The sequence below is a fragment of the Brachyhypopomus gauderio genome, chromosome 6 (assembly GCF_052324685.1).
Source record: "Brachyhypopomus gauderio isolate BG-103 chromosome 6, BGAUD_0.2, whole genome shotgun sequence".
In the NCBI taxonomy this organism is placed as follows: Eukaryota; Metazoa; Chordata; class Actinopteri; order Gymnotiformes; family Hypopomidae; genus Brachyhypopomus; species Brachyhypopomus gauderio.
Window position 1 is genome coordinate 22,105,621 of NC_135216.1, and position 6,000 is coordinate 22,111,620.

Sequence of the window (6,000 nt, forward strand, 5' to 3'; positions counted from 1 at the left end):
TTATTCTCTATAACAGGACTCACACAGCCAGGAAGAGCAGGCAAGAAGCAGAGGACGTGACTGTTGCTTTGCTAACATGCCAGACTGGGTTAATGAGACCCAAGACCAGTGTCAGAGAGAGAGAGAGTGAGAGAGAGAGAGAGAGAGAGAGAGAGAGAGAGAGAGAGAGAGAGAGAGAGAGAGAGAGAGAGAGCATAAATGAAAAAGAGATTTCCTACTTGACCCTTAGCTGTGTACTGGCTAATGAGTCAGTAAGTTGTCTTTGCCTCCCAGAGCTGTACGGTGACTGTGCAGAGCCGTTAATGAGTCAGTACACGCTCGCTCTCCTGCACCCACATTAGGATCAGTGAGAACACAAAGTTGGAATTTGTCAAAGCACATTAACAAGAATGTGAGTGAAAGTGAAATCAGATGACACATTACTGTATTACACATTGTCCAACACGTATCTCCACAGCAACTATGGCCTAGACAGCGTGTGTTAACAGTTTTTTGGTATAGTGCATGCGAACGCTGTGTTGCTTTGGTACTCAAGCAGCTGACACTGATGACACAATCAACTCTATTTTTTAACCCAGAATTTGTAATCTCTGATGTCAGATCTGACCAATCAGATCAGGTTTTAGCTTCACCATGGGAAGACGCTACGCTCGCTGGTCCTGGGCAGCCGGCGAGACCCCGGGGCGGTGAGCCGCTAGCAGGAAGAGCCGACGGTGCCGCGTGGAGAAGAGCAGGAAGTGAGAGACTCGCTCTCCGCCCCGGCACTGTAAACAGCTGCCTTGGCTTCCCTTTGAACTGGGAGCGTGAGAAGAGCCACGCGGAGGGGCCGGCGGCCTTTGGGACTATGCGGAGAGAACGGCTGCCAGCCCCCTAATCCCATCAAGCTCACGGCATGCGCGCATGCACACACACCGAGCTGAGCACGCTCCCCGGGCCCCCCGGGCCCCCCGCTCCCTGGGGACCCTGCCGCCCAGCCAGGTGGGTAAACACAGCCCCAGCCTGCCCTAATGTGGCCCTTTTCCTGTCAGCACCTGCAAAGTGTTGCTAAGTTGTGATCCCTAATCGTCGAGCAGTATGAGTTACAGAGAGTAATCATGAGAGTGCAGCGTGTGACGATATCCAGAGATACCCATGAACCTCATCACAAGCACCAACTATTTCTTTTTTACTATTTTTTATTTTTATTTTAGAATTAGAATGTAGGATTCCTGTTTCTTCCAACACACAGCTTTATAATAATTACGAAATTGATGAAAATAAATGACATATTGCTGGCTGCTACAAAAAGCATTGGCTCTCTAAAGAGCTAAATTTCTAAATTTACTAAAGTTCGGAACACAGCTCCTGTGGTAAGCATACAAACATTACAGCAGGTACAGCACTACACGAGTTGCTCATCTGTTTTCAACTTGCTATTTGTGTTATAACAGTACTGTGTCTACTCATAATCATGAATCTTTGTCTACGCTGTGTATGTATGTGTGTGTGTGTGTGTGTGTGTGTGTGTGTGTGCGTGTGTGTGGGGGGGGGGGGGGGGTGGTTAGAGTGAGTTTAGCTGCCTTACCTATTACACTGGCCCCATGTGGACAGGTACAATAACAGTAGGTTGTGTCTTGCGTCTGGTCTATTGTTATGGAAAAGCCAGCAGGGCTAGGTCTGAGTAGGCCTCAGTCTTCAGAGATCTAGGTCAGAGCAGCTTGAGGTTTTTTTTTTAACTATACAATGTGTAATTAACTAATTATCTATAAATTGAATGTCCAAAACAATAAAACGACAAGTGTTATGTAAAACCAAACAGTTTCAAAAGTAGATAAAAAGCACCTTGGTGTAAGTCTCCTTGCATTTGTGGACCCCAGCCTGTCCCGAGTGTCCCAAGAGACTCGCGCCACTAACTCTCTAACCCTAACCCACAGATCCACTTCCCACCTCAGCGTCTAATACCCGTTGCGATTTATGGCCGCCACTCATCATCCGTTCCAAATGGGTGCATGAATCATTTGCTGCGAATACCGGCCTCTTTGGGTACAGCTTTCCTGCGTGCGCACACAAGCATTCAGCGGCATCTTTGACCAGGGTGTGTGAGTACGCAGAGGCACGAGGTCTGCTCAGGTCTGTGTGTCAGATGTACAGCTGTGGGGCCTTTTCAGCGTTTGGTGACACCTCCATTGATCCCTCCTGGGTGTGCCTAACAGAATTAAAGCCTGCCAAACACATCTGTCCAAATGAGGAAGAGATTAAAGGTTTTAATGGGCTTGACCTTCCTAGATCTGAACTAAATCAGCAGACTAACGTGTGCCCTCACTCCTGGAGCAAACGGGGCCGAAACAGCTCGTTTGATCGCTGCTTTGAAGTCTTTGTCCTGTGTTTAAAGCACACTTTGGAAGCAGCCCTCTTTGATGACTTTTGCAGGATTGCACACGATTCAGCTTGTGTCGTGTTTGATTTATTCGTTTGCTTATTTGTTGTTTTTGTCCTTCCGTGATACTTCAGTCTAGAAATTTAGCAAAAGTGTTTATTCATCTGCCACAGTACTTTACGTTGCTTTACGTTAGTCTGCCCTTTGTATAAATATCACCACTTTAAACACTGTAATGTGTGTCACTGTAATGTGTGTCACAGTAATGTGTGTCACTGTAATGTGTGTCAGTAATTCACAGTAATGTGATCTAGAATAAGACCTTTAGTTTCAGCTCTCTATGCTGACTCAGAAAACAGGCAAATCCTGGTAAGAGCAGCTGAACTTGGACAGTAACCTGCCCAAAACTAAAGAGAGCAGCAGTGTAGGTGCTCCCTCTGCTGGTGGAGGTTTTAAATAGCATATTACAGAGATTTTGCTCCTGTCTGTCAGAGGGTTGATTCACTCTTACCCATAGGTAGATAGAAATTATACTTGACAGACACATTACCCATCAACATGTCATTTGATGCACCAAACATTAATTAGTACACTTCTAATTCTTAAAACAGCTTTCTTCTCAAAACCATGAACCATGAAACTGTTCTCACTGAATCAATACATCAACACAAGGTACAGCAAACCTTCTTAAACATAGTAGCCAGGGCAACTCTTGTCATTGCATTAGTGAAGTTCCACACTGGAATGTTCTACACTGGAACACTCTACACCAGAGAGTTCTACACTAGAGCACTAAACATTAGGAAGTTCTACACTAGAACACTACACCAGAGAGTTCTACACTAGAGCACTAAACATTAGGAAGTTCTACACTAGAACACTCTACACTAGAGATCTACACTAGAGCACTAAACATTAGGAAGTTCTACACTAGAACACTACACTAGAGAGTTCTACACTAGAGCACTAAACATTAGGAAGTTCTACACTAGAGCACTACACTAGAGAGTTCTATACTAGAACACTAAACATTAGGAAGTTCTACACTAGAACACTCTACACTAGAAATCTACACTAGAGCACTAAACATTAGGAAGTTCTACACTAGAGCACTCTACACTAGAGCACTAAACATTAGGAAGTTCTACACTAGAACATTCTACACCAGAGAGTTCTACACTAGAACACTACACACTAGTTTTATACTAGGGTATTCTACGTTAGAGAGTTCTACACTAGAACACACACATGTTTGCAATAGAACACTACAGTAAAAAAGGTATGGGTAGGGTTGCCACCTAGGTCTGACAAAAAACAAGGACACTGTCATACTGACACAGGGTGGGGGTGGCGGCGAGTGTAAATTGTTGATGGGGAGGGGGGGGTGGCGAATGTGAATTGTTGACGGGGGGGGGGGGGGGGGGGTTATCAAACGGAAAATGTTACTGGAGGGTGTAAAATGGACACACCGAGAAAAAAAAAGACGGATTTAAAGTGTGCAGAAACAGTCTAAATAGTCGTTTCAACTAACCTAGCGAAAACCAGGACATTAAAGGATTTTTTTGTTTTTGCCGGGACCGAATATTAAAAGGAAGGAAAACCGGGACAAACCGGGACAGCCCAGGAAAACCGGGACAGGTGGCAACCCTAGGTATGGGTGTTTACACTAGAACACTCCAGACTAGAACAAGTGTGTGTGTTCACTATCGAACACCCTACACTAAACACATGTATGTTTGCAATAGAACACTAGAACATTTGGGGGGGGGGGGGGGGGGGGGGCGGCTAGAAACCATGTAGTCATGGAGCAGAAAGATACTCAGTGCATGTGTTGTCAACTGGGCACCCAACATGCAGTCCTGGGTTTAATCCCCTTCATTTTCTGTCTTTAGTTTGTTTTCTATTAAATAGCACAGTTCACGAGAATTCACCATCACTCCTGCTGTACTAATAGTGCTGAATATAAACAACAAGATTTGGATGAACAGCAGAGCTGCCCATGAATGAATGAATGCAATCCAGCCTCTAGATTGCATTCGACATATTTTATTCATGAATACTGGAGCTACATTTTCCAATAACAAAAAAAAAAAACCCCACTACACACACACACACACACACACACACACACATGCACTGTGTGTATGCTGGCCACTGGTCCTTTAATGGGCGTCATATAAATGAAAACACAGAGATTGGGATCATTCTTCACGTTGGTTATACTAGCATTACATATTTTCCTGTGTGGAGCACAGATTCCATTTTCTCTGTTATGAAATGAGCTTCCTGCTCTCATCGTCTCAAGCGGGTCATGTGACTACATGTTTACCCCCATATACATTGCCCTACCAAAAACAGCTCAGTGAAAACATGCTTGCTGTGCAAAACGTAATGCTTTGTAGTTCCGGTTGTTGCCCAAATATTGCACTGATGCACTGCAGAAGTGCACTAAATCTCGGCTCTCCTGTAGTCTCTGATGCTTTCAGAGGCGGGAGACCTCCCCTCAGGCACAGTAACCTTCCTGTACCGCAAAACACCACTTCAGATTTTTTCAGTTGCACTGCAATGGCAAGTACTGACATTTGGCCAAAATGGCAACCTACAATCACCCCTTCAATCAAGTTACCTCGTGACATTTTCTGCTGTCATAATGGGAATTACCCCCTGGCAAACACAACGATCTTCTTTTATGTGAAACCAACTGTCATATTTTTAAATGTGCTTCATTTGCAGTTAGGGAGAGTCCTAGTAGTTTAGGTACGTTAGTGTAAGTATGAATGATTTGATCGGTTGAAATAAACTGCAGATTCTGAATACTAAAAGCCCATGCACTGCTGAGACAGTTCAGTCACTCAAGTGTGCAGACTTTGGCATCTTCTGATAAAAGACCATTTGAACCATGTGTTAAAAACATTTTTTCCTGCTCACTACACCCGGCGCACAGCGAGAGCTTCACTGAACGGGCTCCTCTCAACCATCTCCCCCTTCATCATCTGCACACACCCCACCCAATTGGTTTGGTGTCATCTTCCCACCCCCAAAAGCACTGCTCCATTCTTCACACTCCCTTTCAGTGGCTCCAAACCATGACAAACCGTGGCATTAGTAAGCTAATTGGGGACGATCGGGGGAGAGAGGGTCCTTATGAGTCGCCTCGGCTGCGTTTTCTAAATGACAGCGCCTGTAATTTTCACGGCCAGTAATTGAATTGCCAGCGGAGAGTGGGGTGCTAAGTAGGAGCGATTGGGAGGGGGGGGGGCCGGGGGTGCTACACACTGACTTGCCACAACATTGAGAAGGTTTCCCTCAATTGCCAGGGGTTCCCTTCTATTGTCTCGGCATCACTCCACTGAACTGGTTTTCTTTCCCCTCTCAGACCCACTTTTAACCTCACGACTCCAATCACAGTGGTTTCGAGAGATTCTTGAGACTGATTGATGCTTGAAGGACTCTACCTAAATCCATTTTTCAATGGAGGTGTGATCACCATTTCCTGTAGTGGCATTTACTCCAAGGAAAAGGCACCGTGGTGCAGAGGCCTGACAACTGAAGTTGTGGTTTGAGTCCTAGCTGTGCCATGTCCTCCCTTGTGTGATCACCATTTTGAGACAACAGGAGGGGTGGGGGGCCTCATAGGCTGGTGA